This window comes from Centrocercus urophasianus, unplaced genomic scaffold (assembly GCF_019232065.1).
Source record: "Centrocercus urophasianus isolate 14NV4802_14NV808 unplaced genomic scaffold, USGS_Curo_1.0 seq_14, whole genome shotgun sequence".
NCBI classification, from domain to species: domain Eukaryota; kingdom Metazoa; phylum Chordata; class Aves; order Galliformes; family Phasianidae; genus Centrocercus; species Centrocercus urophasianus.
The window spans coordinates 4,155,786-4,178,925 of NW_024884586.1; positions in this window are offsets into that span (position 1 = coordinate 4,155,786).

Below are 23,140 nucleotides of genomic sequence, written 5' to 3' on the forward strand. Positions count from 1 at the left end.
TTTGCTTCACTTTACCCGTTATTGCAAGCCCAGATCATGTACAGTTTGAATGCATATGCCTACGCTGTGCTTAAAGCTTGTGCAGAACTTTGCCTGTTATTTGTTCCAATGCCTTTTTTTAGCCCTAGAAGAGTTTTTATTTAGTTCTAGAATTCTTCTGCTTCCTATATTCTTTTGTGCAGATAATACACAGAGAAACTGCGCCCTGAAGAGATTATGTTCTGTAGTTTTAACTTTTCATAAATCAAGACATTTGAAAAGTTAATAGCATTTGTTTCCCTAGCAAGCATCACACACAAAACAAGGTTTTTTCAAGAGTTTATGGTGATAACACTTTTTAATTCACAATATGAGTTGAAAACTGAATGACCTTTCAGTATGTGTTGCGATACTGAAAAATGCATATACAAGTAGAAGAGATAAAACTGTGAAACTTAACTGTCGAAATGTATCCACTGCTTAGTAGTTTGAGCTAGTAATTACGACAAATTGAGATACATGCCATTTCTTCCTTTCTTTTTCCTAGTAAATAACATGTCTCCTTAGTGCCATAATGAAATCAAACTCAAATAATAAGAGTAATAATAATAATTAATTTGCTGTTCTTTCAGCATAGCATTACTGTCTTGTAGAGAACGGTAGTGCTACTGCTCTCAGTCTCTAGTATTAAAGGCTACAATTCACTGGTGGAGAAGAAATATAAAATTTATATTGCAAAGTAAACTCCTATTTACATGTGTAGCCTAGCACTATGACAGGGTAGTTGTAAAGGCAGCTCTCCTCCTCTAAGACTTATGCTTTGGGCACTGGAATGGCTGCCCAGAGAGGTGGTAGAGTCACTGTCCCTGGCAGTGTTCAAGAGGCATCTGGATGAGGAGCTATGAGATATGTTTAGTAGCTTGTGCTAGCAAGGGTAATGGGAGGACAGTTGGACTACATGATCTCGTAGGTCGTTTCCAACCTTGTGATTCTATGATTCAGTGTGGAGGAACCTGCACCATCTCAGGAGAAAGTCCAGCAGAGCTGATCATCTGCTGGTTTTGATGGATTCCTGTATTTTCAGCTTCTGAGACAAAGGACGGAAGGATTCTTCCCAGATTTTTAACAAGATCAATGGCACCTCCTGGTGACAGCTGCCCACGACCTATAAGGGTCAGCATACCTCAACAATCAGAAAGCTCTCGCCATAGCTAAAGTCTTTTACCTGGAAGAGCATTCTAGTACTATGTGGCTCAAACAGGAGGAGGAATCTCTAATCTAAAGGTACTACAATTTTTGACCCTATGTGATGTTTTCTTGGAAAATTCTGAACTTTTATGGCACATAAGAATCACTATAATGGAAATGAAAAAATCTTTCTAACGGTCACTCTAATTTACTCTTTATTTGCTTGTCTGTGAGATGCCTTTCAGACTTGCGTGGTTACTTTTGGACAGGTGACAGAGCAAGTCACCTGCTAGATACGTGAGCATGTCATTTTTCACTTCTTAGACTGGAAAGGATTCCAAAATATTGTTTTGTACTCTGAATTCTCCACCCTAGTAACCATCATATACACAAGTATGTACATACATGCATATATAAGTGAAGCATCCCCAAATACTATTCTTCCTTAAATTTCATTTCAAATTGGTTTTGTCTGGTGTTCAGTTCTGTAATTGATTTTATTTGTCCTGAAAAGCTTATTCCAGTCTCTTTGCAGATTTTCTTTCCACTACTCTTTCTCATGTTAGCAGCAAGCTAAATATTTTGAAAATGTAAACATCCAGAAGCAAGAAACACTTTGCTCGTGGACACAGTGTGATCTGAAAAGGCAAGAAGGATTTGTGAGAGCACTGTGCACCTACAGTGACAGTGTGATTGAGTCTAGGGAGCGAAAGGGGTGAGGAGGAAATGAACTATCAACTGAAGCCTGTGATTGCCAAAAACAAATAAAAGACTCCCACATGTAAAATAAGAGGAGAAGATTCTCTAGTTGGCATTGTGTCTTTCTGTCAAGTGAACAGTGAATTTCTTTGGCTTGGATTTTGGTCCCCAACAAGTGTTTACTCTGCAAACAGCAATCCTGTTGGTCTTCTAAAAATAGTTAATTGAGATTGAAAATATGCACAGATTGCACAAGCCCTGAAGAACATATGTCTTCAAGATGCTGAAGAAATGAAATGCTGTGTATTATGAATAATTTTTCTTTTTCGTAATTGGCTCTCAGCTAAAATCCTAACTAATGCTTGGTGAGGTTCTGGGAGCTGACACATGGTTTCACTGTGACTTCTCCCTTTTCTTTGCCCATCTTTCACCTCCATAAGCCGCCACCAGTTCTCCTTTAGATTAAAGTGAACACTTACTTATTTGCCCTCCTTGTGATATTTCCTCTTTTTCATTTTGTTTTTTGAAATGTATAGTTTATTTTCTGATAGATTTTGGAGGTTTCAGTTCTCTGTCCTACATCAGTGTACCCACAGGAAAACAAACAGCAACAAAAATACAGGCTTTGCCTTGAAGACAGTCACTGCAGACACATTTATCATCCACTGAACTGTTATGTAGAATGGAAAATTAGATATGACAGCTTATGTTGCCTGTTGAGGACCAGACACGGGCAATGGATTTATTTTTCTTTGCCATAGCTAAAGATCTGTACAATTATTGTGCATTTTATGGATTGTATAAGTGCTGATGCTGAAGTACATTTCACCAGGACTATCTCAAGTCTGGTAATCTCTTTAGTGCACGTTAAATTACAGTTTTTCCTTTCTTCTTGCTATCTTCTTACCTGAGGAAAATAAATACTCCAAACATTCCAAATTGGCATTTGGTTTTAGACTTTATTTGAGGTTTTTCGGTATGATTTCTTTTCTTCCTACACATGTGCTGTGATGATTAAACTCATAAAAATCATTGTGTTACAAGCTAGGCTGAAGGTACTGCTAGTGAAAAGCTGACTGGTCTGATATATACCCTATAAAGGAAGGCACTGTTAATCAGTAATCAGCTGAGGTCAGGAGCAGTATGTTTGCAGTGGTGTGTTATCTATTTGTGACACTTGCAAACACACAGGTGTAAAAGGGAGGTTCTTTGGATCTCCTGAACAGAAAATAGAAATTTGGAGCTTGTGATTATAAGCAACTGAATTGAGGAAAACAAAGAAATGCAAAGTGTAGAAGTTGCTATGAAGGTTAGCTTGCAATGGATTATTAAAAAATAATTTTTGTGAATCTGATGTATTAAATTATTTTGTCCCTAGTGTAATAAGTGTGGTGAGACTACACTTTCCTCCACGGATCCTATGTGTTGCTGGCTTTTCTTCATGTACTCTGCCACTAAACACTTCTATAGAGAGCTGTTGAAGTCAGGTCAGGCACTTATTATCCCTCGTGCTTAATTCTAAAATGCTTTTTTCCCTTTCTTATGCTTATGCTGCACATCACTGTGATCACAACTGCCTTTTGTTATCACAGTTAACCTGCCCTCTGCTGAAAGGATTTGTATGTTATATAATACAGGCTGTCTGTGCGCAGCTTACAAGACCCAACAGGTAAGGCAGATGCTCCCCAGGCTAGGAGCATCTTGTCTTGAAGGATTTGAGTAATGATTCTGCATGAGCATGGTTGGATGGTAGCAGTTTTCCTACTTTGATAAATCAGTAAAGAGTCAGTTTTGAGGGAGAAGGGTAGGTGGTGTGTCAGCTCTGGCTTTACAGTGTGAGTGGTGCCAATGTGGCACTATAAATGCCTACATGATGATTGAATAATTTGCTTCCTTTCAGAATCCAACCAACACATTTCCAACTGTTTGGAAGTTGCATTGTAGAAGTCTCTCAGTGGTTTTGACTGTTTCTCTCAAATTGTGACAAAATCAGAAGCTGAGGCACTATTCTCTATTTAGTGTTCCTTTCATGTCAGTAGTAACTATTTTAGAAAGTTCAATATGCTCTGCCTTTTATTTTTCATGAGGCAGCTTGTCTGCTTCTGATTGAGGCTTGCAAAACTTCTAGACAAGATTGCTGTAACATAATAGAACCAAAAGGATAAAAAATCAGAATGAAGATATTTAATGACAAAACAATCTCTCCTGTAACTATTCCCAACATAGCCTACAGAACCTGCCTGCCAGCAAAGCTAGCCTGTACCTAGTTAGCCTCTGCCTTTGTTATGTCTTTTCTACCAAGGCTAAGGAATGGAAATGGGTAGTGATAAATTACATGATATAACATTTGGGGCTGAAGGAACAAAAGAATGAACCTATAATCTTATTTTAACAATAATGTCCCCACTGCTAATGAGCAGAATCTAATCCTCTCAGAAATGTTTTGGATTGGCCCAGTGAGACCTCTACATTGTTTCCCATGGGCTATAGAACACTACTCAATAACCTTTCACTGCTGCTCCTCCCTGAACTTTACGAGGTTATAATTCATTCAAGATTAGTTCTGAGCCTGTTCCTATGCTGCAGGACAAAAACACAGTACAGATAGGTATTTTATAATCAGGAATAAAGAATGTAGGGTCTGGTCCCCCAGAAATACTTGAATCTCCAAAAGTGGGGAAAAAAAATGCAATAATTTACTTGGGGAAACTTGTTGGATGCATAAACTGGTCCTCACTTTTATACTGCTGTACAAGATAACGATAATAACAGAGTTATAGTTGGAAAAACTGGAAAACATCAAACCATAATTAGAATGGCAGGAGAGAATTTATACGCATTATTTGCCAAAACATAGTAGATAAGTAGTTATTGATTAAGGGGATGCATGCTTAACAGCAATTTATAAATCCAGGACTCAAAAAGATAATGTTTGTTTTACTACTTTTAATTATTTAACATGCAGTGACGTTTCTGTTTTGCCAACAGCGGCACAATAGGTCCCTAATGAACTGCTGTGAATTACTAATAATTAAACCATCAGGCATAAATAAGGGGTGCGGCTTCTTATTAGATTAGCATTCTTAAATCACCTTTGATTTCTAAAGAAAATTCTTTCTGGGATTTTCCCCTACCCCAACCCAAATAGGCATCAGAAGTCTTGAAGGAGCTCAGGCTGACACTTGAAAAATCTCAGAAATACTGATTAAAAGAATGAAGTTATTCAGAAGACTATGATGAAAGTTCAGAATCTGTGCTTCAAACTCTAGTTCATGGGAGTCCAACATTTTGGCTTGCAAAGGCTGCACTGAGTGAAAATGAATTGTCTTGGGCCTCATATAGGTTGTTCTGTAGGTAATGCCTCCTATTTATTTCCATGAAAACTACAACAGCAAAAATGAGCACAGTAACTGGAATTGATAGAGCAAATTCTCAGCTAAAAAATGATGTTTTCTCAACATGGTCACTACCATTAGCTATGCTTTTTCACTGGTGATGAACAGCAGACTGCATGTCATGCTCTTCAAGATCTTCACAAGTAGAGATAGCACACTGTTGCTGTCACCCCTACTGAAAAGCACCACCCACCACCTCACTGTTCTCACATCCACTATCTTGTCTCCATAAATGTTCAACAAGCATTGATAAATGTTAATGGGTCTTTTTGTTCCACTTGGAGTTCAATTTCACACCTTTGCTTCATCCACACTTCCATGTCAGATGCCATTTTGTTAGACTGTTCCTCTGCTGCCATCTGTCACACAGCAACAAAATGGAATGGAATATTTCTGGGAAGATTCAGCCCCTACTGCCACACCACCAACAGACACATCTGAAACTGTAGGTCCATGTAATAAAGTAGGAAGCATTACCTTTGGAGTGGCCTTTGTAAAATATATACTAGAGTTAATGTGTATAATTAACACAACTTATTTTAATTTTAAATATTAAAAAAAAAAAAGGAGAGAACATCAAAAGCATAAAACTAGTGGGCATTTGACCTTGTTTTTGTGAAAATAACATGTCAATCCCTGGCTCAGTGGCAGTGGCTGTAATTCTTAGTGAGCTCTCAAGGTGCTCATCAGAGATTTCTTCTTTTTACTTCCAAACGTGATGACATGAATAAGACGTGACTGTGAAGCAAGGGATATTTTTCTTTTATAAACGTCTGGCAAAGAGATATTAGGTTTTTCATTTGAATATCTGATCACAACTCTATATGTTCTGTGTGAAAAAAAAAATATTGATTTGAATGAAAGCTGCGTGCAAATATACAAAAAAAAAGAAAAAACAATGAATTTTTTTTTTGCAACTTTGAAAGCTGTTTTCAAATTCCTCTATCAAAACAGAAAGCACAACTGCATATTTCTCACTACTCAAAGGACTGCGTTTAGCCAGTGTATCAAAGTGAATAGGATTATTTGCCATCACTTGAGTTAGCAGTTCACTGACCCCTCCCCGTGCCCTGGTTTCAGTTGACATGGTGTTAATAGCACACTGAAGATTTTACTGCTGAGTGATGGGTGTACGTGCAGTGCCAGGTCACCCCATAGGGGAGAACTGACACAACGATGGTCCTGGTTGTGGGCCAGGCTTCATGTGGGCTGCAGATTGGACAAGCCCATAAAAAAGTTGATTCTTTGCGAGGAGTTGTGAAGCTTTTTCCTTGCTCTGGTTAACTTCATGATTATTTGAGCATTTTATAAATAAAAAAGGCAATATAAATTTGGTTTACCTGATTTCTTGATGGGTGATATCAGTACTGGACTTTCTGAAGGATGCTCTTCACCAGCGAGCAAAATATATTAGTCTGTGTAAGCAACAGGTTGGAAGTGGATAAAAAAAATTAGATGAATTTCTTCATGTAAAATCTTTTTCTTTTATAAGATAAATATTTTGCTCTATTTGCATGGAAGCTTCAAAAAGTAATGGAAGCAATAAGAGTTTTGAAAGGGAAAAGAATGTATGGAAAGAAATTGAAAAAATCAGAACATTTTATTTCAGAATAGAATGAAAAAGAAATATGATAAAGGGATCAGAACTAGTGACTGGAATGGAGAAGGCAGACTGGGGAGAGAATTCACCTGTTCAGTTAATACCAAAGCAAGAAAACATACAACTGGATGAAAAGGAGCCAAACTCATAATCGATAAAAATAAGCACTTTCACAAGAACTACTTGATAAAAGGTGCCACCATTTTTACAGAAATTAGCAAGATTTTTTTAAAAAAGATCTGTTTGTTTTAAAAAATATTTTAAACCTGCAGGTTCTATGACCTGCAAAATTTCTGTTTTTAATAAATGTTCATGTAGCTATTGGCAAAAAAAAAAAATAAAAAAAAAATTGAGTCAGATTATTCAATGACCAAGCTTCACTGGAAAGCATGTGGGACTGGCCTCCATCAGACACTAGTTATAGGACACTGCTTTCCTTGCATCTAAAGTATCTGATGCCTCTCACCCCCTTATTCAAGTCAGAAAATTAAGATTAGATTTGATCTGACAAGTTACAATCCACTCATCCGAAAAAGCTGTAATGTGGAAGTGGCCAGTGAGGGTAGGTATCTGATGAATGGACCATCCTTGTCCCTTTTTGTAAGCTGGTAATGGAGAAAATTCAGCACAAAAACTGTGGCAGTGAAGTTACCAAATATGTTTTTTAGATAAGTTGCTGGATTGCTGAGAAACTTTCGTAGCTGAGCAGCACAAGTTCTTGTGTATTTCAAACTAATTGACTAACTGGTGTTGAGAAGCTAAATGCAGCAACAATTTTGAGTTGAAGTGAAGAAACTATACAGAGTTGTGAGGATAAATCTTGTTTAAACTCAGAAGAGGACTTCTTGTATTCAGTCACTGAATTTTACCCTACCTGTAAGAAATTAATATTATCTGTTTTGTTGGGTATTTTTGTTAGTCTTATCATAATCATATTTTATTAATGGACCTTACTTTCATGTTTGTTTATTTGTTTTTTTTTTTTTTTTTAATAGTGACACACATTGATGATGTGCCAATCAGGGCATAGGGTATTTTGGGAGCCTATCTCCACTCCATGTATTTAGTTACATTAATTCATGTCATCCTTAGGTCACTGTGCTTCTAACACCGTAGTAGTGCTAAATGGATAATATAACTAAAGTAATCCTGGGATGGTTCCAAAAATATCCTATTAAGCAGATGTACATTCTCTGGTAAATTGCATATTTGACTGATGCTTCTCTCATCCTTAATCTTAAAGTAAATGCATATCTGATCTATTGCAGACCAAAGCCCTTCACTGATTAGCACTAGATATAGCTTTGGGTCAGTATATTTGAGTGTATGCAGCCTTTAAGGAAAAAAGAATATTAAATGTTCCATTAATGCTTAAAAATCTGAAGTGGTTATTTCTAAAAACGGAATTATTTTCTGCAAGTTGGTTCATTCATTTGTAGAGCTATTAGCTTGCTATTAAACATGGAAGCTTTCTCTGTTCCATATTCCCATAACCTGGGAAACATTTCACCACTTAGAGACTCTCAGAACTGTATATTGATACGTTGTACTACATTCTCGATGGTATTTGCCAGCAGCCACTTCACATTTTGGAGAAGCTTTAGAAAGCTGTGCCTCTGGCCTAGGAGAGCAGTAATTCATACAAATGTCTTATAATTTTTTTACTAGAAAACTATTTGTTGTACTTCATACATTTATGTGGGGAAATTTTCTCTTTTTCTAATCCCATACTTTGAGTGCTCTAAAATGACTACCTGAAAAGAAAGTTATATCCTCTGCTAATCATCCCTCTACACAAGCACATTTGCCATGTATACAAGCCAACAATATTGTTCTTAGTTCACATGTAGTGAATAATTTTAAGTGATATATGTTTTGAACTCTCTATATGGTATTGATTTCCCATAGAACTTTACTGTATAAGCTAGTAAGCTCAGTATGTTCTGAAGGCTGTACCCATGATGGAGGAGACAAGGTACTTCTTGTTCATGCAGAGCATTGATGTGTTTGCTTATATTCCTATCTTTATACTGTAGGTAGGCTAATTATTTTCTCTTAAAATGTTTTTGTTAGATCTCTTTTAGATTTCCTGAATTGTCTGCTTTAAATAGCCTGAAATAATCCATAGGTTTTAAGCCCTTCTTTGGATCCAGGATTTATCTTAATTCTGATGCTTAGAAGGTTTAGCTTCAGTCGAGGTGCTATCCCAGTGTTACTGTGCTTGAACAAATGGGCTGAGAAGCTGTTTGTGAAAGAGAAAGCAACCAAAGGCAGCGTTAGCTGCATTTTATGCTATTAAAATTCATATTATATTACAAGAACTGTGAGAATCAAACAGATTTTTGCAGCAATAATAATAACAATGCTTTTTTGAAATTGTCAATTGCAAAGAAGTTTCCAAGGGATTACCTGAGGCTTAATTTTCTTTCCAATAATGGAGACGTTTCTGATGTTTCTGAATTGCAGTTTGCCAAGTGTAGGAGATCGGAAATCCTGTCCTAAAAAGATACTGTTAGATGGTCTTTTAGGTTTGATCCAAGTCATAGAGTAGCAGATAAACTGTCCTTAAACAGTGATTTGCAGCAAAAGTCTCATAAAAACTGACAGGATTTTGCAATAGGGAAGTTGAGGCTAAGCCATTTCCAGTTTTCTATGCAGTTTTCTCAAGCATTCACATGGTTCCCAAAAGTTTGCTTTCACTCATGAATGCTTTGGATACCACTGAGAGATTTGGTAGCTCCACTGTTTTTGTGTGTATGTTGTCAGGCAAGGTAAGAGCATGTATGTCATGGCCATGCTACCATAAATCTGACCATCATACACACAGACGTGAATTTGCTCCATATACAATATATTGTATAAAAAATACTTATTTGCTGTATTTTGACTTTGTCAAGAAAAGACAGAATGTGCAGTATAACTTATTACCACTTTGTGTTTATGTCAGATGCAAAATCAAGACTGTTTCCCCAACTGCTACATGCATGTGACTGCTGGCAGTTCCCTATCAGCACTTTCAAGATGGGACAGCTAAGAGACTGAACAAATCTTATGCTTTATAAACATAGTTTGAATTATTGAGGAGGTATTTTCTTAACATCTGTGCAACTATTTAATTTTCCCTCTTTGCATCTGTACTTTTTTTCTGGAACACTGTGGAATCTGAAGCAAAGCAGTGCAGGAAGATCTTTAACCCACTTTTGCAAATTCATGAAACTCAGTGTGAGTTATTCAAACTAAATTTCAACGTAGAATCTTCTGAAATATTCTCGTCTGTCAAAAATACGTTATTCCATTTAAGCTATGAAAAGACTAAGTAGATTCCATAATTTAGTAAATATTTTGGCTTCTGACAGCTCTTCTTTTTCTTCCACTCTTTACGTTTTGAGGCTTTTTTTTCCACTTCATGCTGTCTTCTGTCAAGTCTTACAGGTGCTAAAAGAAGTAATTTGGGAAGGGAGTAAGGAGGAGAGTTTCTTTCAGTAATTTCTTTCTTTTTTTACATCATACAGATAATACTTACGTCTTTAGGAAATTAATCTGAATATTTGGTACATCTGGTTGGATTGAGCCTCTTGAGTTTAAGACCCTACTGTGTATGAGTGCAAAGGTTGAAAAAATCACGTGTAATCTTTATCTATGAGATGCATCAAAAGTTCAGAAAAAGTTCATTTTATTTTTACTTTGAAGACTTGTGATTAGCCAGAAACTATGCTTTCAGAACCTGCAAACAGTCCATTTATTTGCCAGCATCAGAATGAGACTCAGAGTTCCAGTGAAAACATCTTTTTGTCTGCTAATGTAATGAGTGCTTATTTTCTGCATCTTCATGTTACTTGGAAAAGCATCAGGGTTTCATTGTAAATCCATTATGTCTCCCTTGGTCAGAAATTATAAATGACAACTAGTCCCAAGGTAAAGAAAAGAAAGTATTATTTTGTAGAGTAAAAAGGGGTTAAATCACTTTTTATCATGACTGTCCTCTTGGTTATGACATATTCAATGTATTATTTAGTTTAAGTGCATGATTAAGATAGAACTGGGGTACTTCTGGGGAGCATTTTCACAGACGTTATACTTACAGTACCTCATTCTTTGGTACAGAAGAAAGAAAAATGACATGTCCCTTTGTGAACCTATCCTTTTAAAATTAGGTTATAGATTATATAGTGGTGTGAGATCCTCTATGAATTTCTGGGTCAGAGGTACTTTGTTTTCTTTCTTTTATACAGCAAAACCCCTGTATCTTTATTAAAAATTTATTTGCTGTCAATAATTAAATGCTTATTATTTGATCTTTAATGGGGTCATGATTCCCATATTCCCATATTAATGAAATAATGCAAAAGTAAAAAATGCCTTTCAGTTGGAAAAAATTACTTATTATTCTTTCTTTGTTCTGAGTAAAATAGTTTATCTTAAATTAAAAATTAAAAAATATTTTTCTTTAATCTTAGAATTAAATTAGTGCTAATTAGTTCTATTTTCTCTACAATATTCAAATGCTGAAGTCTTAGTCATTCCTTCAGAGTATTAATAGTGCCCTTTGGCTGTAATCAAGATTATCTTCAATTAAAAGCAATCCAGTTAACTCAGTTACATTAACAGTTATTGTTCTCAAATCATGGGGTTAAGAACACAAATCCTGTGTGTTTTCAGCATGGGTACATTTCTAGGGTGTGTGATGCACGGACATGTTAATTACACATTGAAAATAAAATACACCAACCTTCCATGTGCTTCACTGATGAAATCCATCAGTGTATGTACAATTACCATCAAACAAAGCATTTTTAAACAGTAATGTACACAGAACTGAAAGTTGTTGCAATAAGCTAAAACACTGGTTTGGATTTGGTCAGTGTTTGAGCCCCCCCCTTCCCATCAGACCCCTCCCTCTGCACTTTTTACTGCAACTCTGTAAATTATGGGGCATTTTCAATGAGTGAGTTCTGCTTGATATTCACAGCTGTTATTTCCTTTGTGAAGAATTAAAGAGCACTTGCCAGTCTGCAATAATTCATCTTATTTTATTAAAGCTTTTTTTAGTTCAGAAATTTTGTTACATAGAGTAACAGAGGATTTCAGCTGAAAACAGAAGCATTTCATTCAAAATTCTTAGTGTATCTAATATGACTAAATGCTAGTCCCACAGAAACAGAAAAAAAGGTTTTCATGCATGCTCACAGATCAGCTCTTTTTGGATTGAAAAGCTAAGCATAGAACATGGGAAAATTCCTTTCATATGGCTGTGTTTACAAACAAAAAGTATAAACATCTTGAGCAAACAGAAGTGGTGAGGAGAACTTTGTTTGTTAACAGATTAGCACCCCGATAGCAAAAATAGAGTGTGATTCTCCCACAGTAAAAGTTAATAACAGTTGGTGAAACAAAACAAAACAAAAGCTTGAGAGTTGCAAAAATATTCTTGCAATATTTCTCAAAGCACCTGCCAGTACCACTTCTATAACGTATGCCTGCCAGAACAGTATGCACTTTCAGAGGTCTCTAATACCTGTGAGTTTCTACTAGTTTTGATGAATTTTTTACATTTTGGAAGCTTTTCTAAATTGTAATCTCTGTTTATCAAATATCTTTCTTTTATTTAAATTCTCCCATTGCTAATTTGCAGTGGTGATTTTTCTGTATTGCTACTCTTCGTGATTTAATGTGGTAAATGGCATAACTGGACAGATTCTGTCTTCTTCAAAATGTTAGTGAATTTAATTTCAGCAGATTTCCAAGATTTTAAAATCCATTTTCTGAAGGCATAAAGGCAAGCCAAGGTTTTCTCTGAAATAGTACTCATATTCTGTGGGGCAAATACCTCTTTTGAGTTCCAAAATGCTGGCACAGCCATCTTAGTTTGACACTGAGGCAATAAATCAAAAGGGTTGGACAAATCTATGAAGCCATGCCCTTCAGAAATAGCATTGTGTCTGTACATGCAAACATAATTGCTTTCTTGGAATGTGACAAAAGAAAATTGAATATAAAATATGGTGTTAACAGAAAACAAATCCAATTTTTAGAGTTTTCTTCTTCTACTTCAGTGAAGAGGATTTCCTGAGGAATCGTATAGCTTTGGTACAATATATATCCAGATACAGTGGAATATAATGCTTCCCTTCATGGAAGAAACTTAAAATTTGCTAAAGTTTCCCAGAATATCAGCGTTTCTCTCAAAATGTGGCTTAAAAAATATTGGGAAAGATGTATGTGTAAAACCAAAAAAGAAAGTTCGAATGAGTTGTTAGACTCGTCAGTGATTTAAATGAGGCCAAGTTACCCTCTGGAAAACTGCTGTGGTATTTTGTGACTTATTTGACAAGTTATACTTTTCTGTCAAATCAAGAATACAGGACTGCAGGGCATCAGTTTTATCTAATGTAAAGCTATGTATGTTACTTACCTTTCTCTTAGGATCCTTTCTTTTCTGCCTGTAAAGTGCGTAGAGATTTTAGACACCAGTTTTTGTGATCTTCTTGTGTCTGCGCGTAGAGGAAATGCAGAAAAATTGGCAGATCCTATGTAAATTCTCTTTTGTTTGTGTAAATAAGTACATATGTGTCTGTTTGTATTTGTAGGGTACAGGGAAATGCTTTGTCTTTGTTCGTGACTTTTCAAAATAGGAAAACTGATTTCCTACCCTGAACTAAGCAATACATCGTATTTAATAGAAAAAAAAAAAAAAAAAAAAAAAAGATTTACTAGGCTTGAAAGAACTTTACTTTTTATTTCCTTTACCAGAAATGCTCCTTAGTTCTAGTTATGTCCTTTAGTAAAACATAAAGGATTCCACCTTGTTTCTGTTCTAGCAACTTTTCTCTGCTCATAGCTTCAGAGCTGCTAGAGGCCTTTGCAATTAAATGTTTTTTTTGCAATTAAATGTTGCAGGAGACTTGCACGTGCTTGCATTTCATTTTCAGATTGGTCTGCAGTATAATTACTGATTGTAAGCTTTGAGCAGAAATTAGTCTGGGATTTCAAATTCTTGTATTTTCTACCTAGAATTAAGGAGGACATGAATTACACTTGAGTTTTACCTCCAGTTCTGTTGTTAGATTTAATTCCCCTGTAAAAATTACTGGGAAAGAGGTGTAAACAGAGGATGTAAGAAAGGGTTCCTGCAGGTCTGGACTATGGAGTTTCTATTTCAGAACTGTTCATGTTGCACAGTTACATTAGCTAGTCCTGGAGTATGATACGCCGTATTCTGATCAAAGGCATTGAGAATTTGTTACAGTGCAACTAAAACTGGGGTGTGTTAAATTATGTGTTTTGCTAATTATTCCATCTTATTGTTGTTGTTTTTCCTTTTCCAACAAGACCTATGTTTATACATATTTATATTTGGAAGTCTGAAGGATGGTTACACAAAATACTTCCTAACTCAGTACAGTAGTGATGTGCTGTGTGTGCTCCCACACATCTCATTAAATTCTGATGATTTGCCTTTATGATGTGTAAAAAGAAATACAGTGTCTCTTAATCTTATCTCTTTTTTTTTATTATTTTATATTTGCATACTGTGGAAAAGAAAGAATTTTTGTCACCTCTCTTAACAGTTGATGCAACACTAGATAAGGTAAATAAACTTCCATATCTCATTTGATCTCAATAGACACTGGACTTACCTGTTAGAAAAAATATTGAATCCTTTGAATTTTGGTTGGAACTTATTTGAAATCTGGGTTTTGCCTTTTTTTTTTTTTTTCCTCTGGTATTTTGTTTTAAGCACTCTTCATAATACCGACTATTTAGATAAACATTTTTTTTTACAAGTACTCTATGTCCCAAATCTTTTCTTTACTAGCCAGAGGGATGCATTAGTATGAACATTATTGTTAGCCTGAAAGCCAGGATACTGGAAGAGTATTCAAATTGACTACCGAATTTGTGTCGTTATATATAGAAAAAAGAGGAATGAGCCAGCCAAATAAGGCCTTTTTCCCTAATCAAATTGTGGCAAGGATGAGAAAAAATATTATGTCTTGTAAATTTACTGAAGCTGAAAGTATAAAATTCAAACTTCATTCTCTACAGAGAAACTCCATCAATCCCTGGAGCTCTACTTCAAATTAACAGAGCTGTACATTGATTTCTCAAATATTGTTACGTTATGAAATTCACAGTAAATTAAGGCAAAGCCTGCTCATCATTGAATTTTTGGTCTAATTTGAAATAAAAAATGAATTAGAAATATTTGTGTATATGCAGAGAAGGTCAGTCATTTTGGTACCTCAGAAAGAACCATCCTGAAAACCTCATTCCGTCACTAAGGGTGGACTGTTGTGGTTCTGCCCAGCTGATGAGCAGGCTCATCTTTAAGTCATGCCTTGGGGAAGATAGCACTGAAATCTCATTGCAAAATTACAGCATTTTCCATTTTTTATTGTAAGAGAAGAATCTCTCTCCTTAACTACTTCCTAATATTTTTTTGATGTTTTGGGGTACAGTTCAAGAGAGAGTGAAACAGTCATTTCCCAGGTAGAGTTAGTGATGTGCAAGAAATTGTCTCAAAACATTCCAGGAATTTGATTGACAAAATGAAACATGGTCCTGACGTCAATTTACTGAGATTACTTTTTAATGAATACTACTTTAAAAGCATATGCAAAATTAAGATCAGACACAAAATTGCATTTGGATGTGGCATTTAAAGAATGATATACATAATGTATTGGAAATTAACGTTTGTAACATACTGAAAATGATTCTTTTGCTGACTCTCCTACTTTGTGACAGCTTTGGCAGTGGAAATATTAATTACAAGCAAAGGAAACCTGAATTGTATTTTTTAATTAATATTGCCTGAGTGCCAGATAATGACCTCTTAAAATAATAGTGCATGATTAGGGAGTGTTTCTCCCCTCAAATCCTGCTTAAAAGATAAAAGCACAACTTTCTCTGGAATTTAAGAATGGGTGTATCTTACAGAAATGGATTTGGCCAGAATTTTTTCCTGTGCTCTTTTTCACAATCACCATGCTAGTTCGGCAGTCTTTTTTTTATTATTCTTTTTTTTTCTTTTTTTTCTTTTTTTTTTTTAAGATTATTTGTATGCCTAGTGAAGTTAATGAGAAGTTAACAGTAACTTTAGTGACAAAATCCTTTGACAAACAAATATATAGCATCATTAAGGAGATTTATATGCATTTTTATTGCATTTACATGCTTTGAGTATTCTGACTGAATATGCTGAAATAATTGGATTTATTTTGTCCTGTTGAAAAGAAGAGGAATTTTTTTATAGAGAATTAAGGACCGAACAGTTGTTAACAGGAATATGCCAAACTGCTCTCTGCATCTGTCAGGTAAAGGGTAAGAGCAAGTCAGCTTAGCATCTAGAAAGAGGATGTGTGCATACAGGGAAAAATAAATACATGAATATCGCTGTGAAGCTAAGTAGACAAGTAAATAATACTTTCCCTTAAGGAAGGAATGCAACTGGAGATATTCAAGAACTGTTAGTTTTCCCCAGGAAATATTTATTTAAGGACAAATGACCCTATCTCAGGGTCATGATATTAGACAAAATGATCTACTGAATTCCTTATCATCTCTATAATTGACTGTTAGATGATTGTGAGAATTTGTCAGCAAAGATTAAGGAAGAAAATGTTCTTGTTCTATTGAAAGGTTTTGTGATTTTAAGAGATAAATGTGTTGCTTTCTTTTTTGCTTCCTTCTTCCCTATTTCAAAAATGATGACATAAATTTCCCAGCTTTCTTATTTTTTTAAAAAGAAATATCACAATTTGTTTCAAGGCCAGGTTGGATGGGGCTTTGAGCAACTTAGACTGATGGAATGTGTCCTTGCACACGGCAGGGATGGTAGAAGAAGCTGGTGATTAAGGTCCTTCCCAACCCCAAATATTCTAAGATTCCATGATATATTTGACTTTTTGACATGTCACAACTGACTATGCTCAAGATAGTCTAACTACCTCCTATTTATTTCTATTTAAAAGGAACAAACGCAGGAAAGACTTAGTGAGAGAAGTCATCCTAACTGCATATAGCTTAATCCTGTTGACTGGTAAGACTAATACAGTGGAGATATGGTAGCTTCAAGGAGGGGAAGGGTTATTGCAACCTGTTTCTCTCCAGAATTGAAATGAGATAATCATAGAATTATAAAATGGCTTGGGTTGAAAGGGATCTCAAGGATAATCGAACTCCAGCCTCCCCTCTCACTGCAGGCAGGGCTAACAGCCTCCCCATTTAATACCAGACCAGGCTGCCCAGGGCCCCATTGAACCTGGCCTTGAACCCCTCCAGGGACGGGGCATCCACAACCTCTCTGGGCAGCCTGTTCCAGCACCTCACCACTCTCATAGTAAAGAACTTCTCCCTGACATTCAACCGAAATCTTCCTTCCTTCAACTTAAAACCATTTCTCCTTGTCTTACTATTATTACCCTTTCAAAGAGTTGACTCCTTTCCTGTTTATAGGCTTCCTTTAGGTACTGAAATTATAAAGCTTTTCCTACAGAACTATTAACTGAAAACTGAGGATTCTTACAAGTATGATCCTTGTTCCATAAGGAACTGATGACAGAATAATGGAATTTTCTCTGGACCAAATCTTTCTTCTTCTGCTCCACAGTAAGAAGTTGGTTCCAAACATGACTGGTATTACTCTGAAATCTGATAAGCATCACTTGCAATTAATCCTGTTACTTTAATTACTTCTTTGAAATGACTAATGATGCTGTTAAAGTAATTATATCGTTTAATTGTGATTCTCTATTTTTTGCAATAAACCAAAGCAAGCCCACATTTAAAGAGGTTCTCTGCATAGCTTGATAAAAATGGTTTTCTCTAAGTGCATTTGAGAGCTCTATATGTGCAATAGCCAGGTTAAGTAAAAGTGAAAAATATAATATTGTATGTAGCAGGAGAATTTTTTCCAAAGGGAAATAAGTGAGTGAACAACTTTAACATAAAGCAACTCATGCATTATTTATCTAATTTTCTATAAAATTCGAACAAAAAGCACATTGAAATATTCCTCTGTTTCCATGTTAGACTAGGTTCAGAATGCATTCTCTCATTTTATGTGGCATATTCTTTTGCCTAAATAAGATGCTTTTGAAGCCCTGGGATTTTCACACCTCTGTTTCATTTTCAAACATAGACTTTGAAGTACAAAAGTTTTTAGCTTAAGTTGTGTACCTCAAAAGTTTTTTGTTGACTTTTATAATTGCTGACTTTTTTTTCACAAGAAGCTTTAGCTTTTTTTACAATTAAAGGCTTAAATCATATTTACTGTAGCTCTGTAAAATATTTCTGCCTTAATGTTATATAAATTTAGTGTCTGTATTAGGCCGGGAATTTACTTGATTCCCAGTATCTATGTGAATCCTTCAACATAATTAAACATAACTCAATGTTCAACACTTTCATTCTTCTCTATAACCACAAACAAGGAGACCTCTTCCATGGACTGTCCCAAGATACATACTAAGATCAAGCTTCAATGCTGGGAGCCGAGACTTGGTAGTCACACACTGCAATATTTGTATTCCTAGATAATCAATGCTCTGTCTTGTCTCAGTTTTTGACTTCTGATAGACTATGTGTCTGGACCAGTTTGAAAGCTTTTCTCAACTGCACTTGAGCTATAAATTATGGTATTAACAGAGCGGCTTCGATTCTGCTGTGTTTAATCACTGCAGAAAAAAAGAAGCATGGGAACCTTTTTTGTATGTGTTGAGAATTACAATGTCGTGTATGCTAGTGTTCAGTTCCTCTTTATACTAAATTGTCCTTTTTTTTAAAAAAAAAAAACAGTTTGAATTGCCTATTCACAAGAGACTTATGTGAAGAAATATTGAAGTATGGTAGGATAAGTTCAGACAACTTCATGCTTTCTCTTCCTTTGCATAAGGTAACATGCTGAACATGGAGCAGACTAGATGAAGCATAGTTTCAGTATAGGTAACTTTGACAGAATGTTGCTTTTTTTCTAAGAGATATACCTAAGAAGTACTTTTGTTTGATCCCTGACCTAAAATTGAAGAAGGATTCCTAAAAACTGGTGTATCTTTTGTATTTTCACAGTAGCTGTTTTGTCATCTTGTACTCTGTACTGTCTGAAATGTAGTAAGACAGAAGTTAGTTTTTGAAACTGCAATAACCAATGAAATACATTAGCTAAAGAGTGTGTAGTTAGAAATTTTGGAGTGCTTTACCCATCTGTTTCATCTGGAAATGCTGGGAAGTTGGTGGGCTTCTTCTTCACTTAGGTATGTGAAAATTGTTGTATGAGATAGGAGGATGTAAAAACTGTTCATTCAATTTGGTGAATAGACTTCAACTTCACTAGACCTTAATTTCAACAAAATCTGTGACATTTTAAGTATAAAATCTGTACCAAATATTGCAGGAATAGTATTTTTATCTAATAATTCTTGTATACTTTGTGTTGGTTTCTTTTTTTTTTTTTTTTTTTTTTTTTATATGTTGAAAAATGACCAAAATTTCTTCTCTTAAGCTAGCAGAACTATTTCTTATCAATGATCTCAGGTAGGACTTAGATTTTCCAGGAAATGTCGGTTTTTCAAGTTTTTATTGTTTGAAATTGTGATTCTTCTAACATTATCAGCAAAATCCCAGTTTTGAGTATGTGATACGTTCTAATAACATTTCAGGTTTGGTGCATATATTAAGATTCTTCTTCCTTAAAGAAGAGAAAACACAAAAATATTTCAGCCTTTCCAAATACAAATATTTTGTCATGCTTTTGTTTGAATTTTACTATTTTTTATTTTTAAATACAGAAAACTACAATGCCATGCTTCGACTGTTTTGGTTCAAATACAAGCCATAATAATTAAAAATTTTAAAATATTAATTTGTAGGAAGTATCACTTTTCATTTATCTTTAGAAAACTTACAAATTCATAGAGAAAATTCAGGAAAACGTTGTAAAATTCTTCCTCGCTCTGTTTTTTTCTTGTGGGATACTAACTTCAAACCACTGAAAATCAGTAGGATTCCTTGTATTTAATATCACATAGTCTGAGGATTATCTGGTTATGAATAATCTTGTGCATTCAGAATGTTCCTTTTAATGTGGAATGAAAACATGAGTTCATTCCCTTCTATGCTTTCCTTTGGGCTTGGGTTCACAGTTGCGGTTGTACAGAAGACATGTAGGAAGTAGCTTTCAATATGTCCCTCTGACATTTTAAATACATCTGATTGTTCTGATAGGGATGACCCTGTACTCCTCAGGATTATATTCCTGTGTAAGCACTGCCTTCCTTCCCTGTTCCTCCTCACATTTTGACATTTTGATATTTACCAAAACATATGACTCTTCTTTCACTACTGAGCTTTTAGCATGTGTCTTTTAATCTCAGAAATACAGTAGATTTTTAACACTAAAAAATTAGGGATTATGATTCAAAAGCATTTTGTGTTTTTAATTTCCATATGATTTTTGGATTTTTTTTTTTTTTTTTACTGAATTCACCAGTCTGCTCTTTATATAACTTATAAAGAATGAACAAGGCTAGCCTTAAGGTTTATGTCACTATCACTGTTAGGACTGGGTTTTTTTTTTTTTCTAACTAATTTTGCCAAGTGCATCTTTCCACACAACATTTCTTTTCATTTCCTTTTTTGTAACATGCAACAAAATTCAACCTTTCAACTCAAAATTCTTCCAGAAGCAGATGACACTGGTCTTCCATACCACATGATTCTTGCTCATGTTATTGGTCATATTTCTCATATGAAAACTCTTTTGATTAATTCTTCTCATTAGTCAACTTGGTAAACAAATTACTGCATGAAGCTTAAAAGCTTGGGTTGAAAGGCAGACGAGAAGCAAAAGATATCTTGTTTGTATGTCACTATTTTCCCTTGAAAATATCGTCTGCTTTTCTATCAGGTTGTCATTTGAGGCTGCTGGAAGCTTTTATTACTCAGGGTTAATTGCCTCTGGCACAATAATCTCAGATTTCTCTTGGGAATCACTGATAGCTTTCTCTTTCCTTCTGAAATGAAATTATTTTCCTGTCATAAGAGGTGTGACAACTTTTTTAACATTTCCTCATAAAACAGAATCAGTGACATCAGGACTCGCATTCCTCTGTCTCCTAGTTCTGATTCTTCACCTCTCCTAAGGGTGTTGTTGTTTTGTTACTAGGTAAATCTTTTCCAGTTTGAATTGCCAGTTGAAACTGTGCCATACATTAATCTGATAAATATAACTAGTTGCTTTCTCAGGAGAATAGCTCATGTGCATATGAATGTTACAGTGCAAAAAAACATTGGAGTGTTTTTAATTCATTTGTTCACACAGTTCAGATTTAGATTATCTTTCTGAAAACTGACATATTCAAGAACATCTTGTTTTTTGTCTGTGTCTTTTTGTGTTTTTCTCATAATAGATTAATTTACTAAAAGCCTCTAGGAAGTAGGGACTGTTGAAGATGCACTGTCCTGTGTAAATTATTGCAAATCTTTCCAAAGAGTTGATGTATATTCACGAAATTATGATAATATGATAGGTAAGAATAAAGTGATATATCAGTTTAACTCTTTTTGTTTCTGGAAATCTTTTTCCAAAGAGCAACGCTGCATAAATTGATATTGCTGTCCCTCCATGACTCCTACATCCACTGTGATGTAATTCTGAAACTTCCATTTCTGTACTTTTCCATGGAGGGGAAATACAAAAAAACTGCAGTCCTGGGGCTGACAGCAATAAGACTGATAGATGTTTTGATTGACTGTGGCTTCTGCCAGAGCCCTGTGTTCACAATTCCAAAGCATGTGGAGGACAGAATAGAGCTGTCACTGACACCATCATCATATTTAGCAATTAGTAAACATGTTTCATGTGCGTTCCAATGACTTGAGACTGGGAAAATGTATTTTGCCTTTGAACAGAAGCCACTGAAGATTTTCCGAAAAATATCTGCTTGGAAATGTGACAGACTTAAAGCATTTGGAATTTTTCTGAAGAGATGTTCAGATGTTGGGCAGATGTTTTTGTTTGCTGACCTAGGGCTTTGTAGAATGACAGAAAATAATTTGATGTTCTAACAAAACATTGATTACACACACTAAACAGCTGTAGTAGAACATTTCCCTTATGGCTTGCATTTCCAAGGTTATAGTTAAGTGAGCACCCCAGGTCATCAGAGGTGTGCAGAAGGTGCCTTTGCCACTCTGAGGGGATGATCCCAGCATTTAAATAATGATTTACTGCTGCTTTTATTAGAACAATTATTGGTTATTTCAGACTTGAAATGGGCAGATTAAGCTCTGTGAACCTCACAGCTGAAACCTCACAACACTGGCAATTTTCAGTGATTAAAGTAATTTACTTTATCTATAAAATGTAAAGATATTTCATAATAGCCATGCAGCAAGTACAGGGAGGTGTAGTTTTCCTGGAGATAATCAGACCTCTGGGGATAAGGGATCCTGGCTGCACCTCATGCATTGTGAGACCCAGAGGGCTTTATTATCTGATGATTACCACACCCCCATTTCCATGTCTTTTTGCTTAATTAATCACAGTAACATTATTGCCCAACTTCAGACAACAAAAATAATGAGAGAGGCTTTAAAAGATTCAAAGACTAGAGGAAAAACAAGAGATCCCATAGGAAAGTACCCATAGTGAAACTGAGGTTTACAAATCACTGAGATCTATTAAAAATGATGCTTACATTTTGTAAAGTGCCCTCTTTAATATAAATATAATTATGTTTTAAATATTGTAAATGTGTATATACAATATAAAACATATACTTGTTTTGATCAGATTGGATGAGGTTATACTTCCAGGACAAAAAAGCCTTTTTAAAACACAGCAGTCATAACTTTAAATGACTGTATCCCTTTTGTTTTGTTTGAAAGTCTTGTTGCATTCAGCAGAGTTGTCTTTTATTTAGTTCAAGTACAGTTGCACATGCATTCTTTTTTCTACTTTTCTAAATCCCATCAGTGAGACTTCCAGTTTATGGAGACAAACCCAGAATAAAGTTTGCAGTACTACATTTCAGAACTCTCTTCTTCAGAAATCTGCACAAGCTCAAACAGTTAAGCTTCTTCTATATTCTAATCTCCTTTATTGCTGTATCCTATTCTGTCCCTTGGACAATTGGTGTTGCCATACCTCAGTATACTTGTCCATAAAATAGGTCCTGCTTTTTAGAACGCTGGGATGACATAGTTCTCATGCAGATGCACTTCCTTGCACTTAGTAGCATTAACTTAGACTGTGGACAGAAGTCTTTTATCATAAATC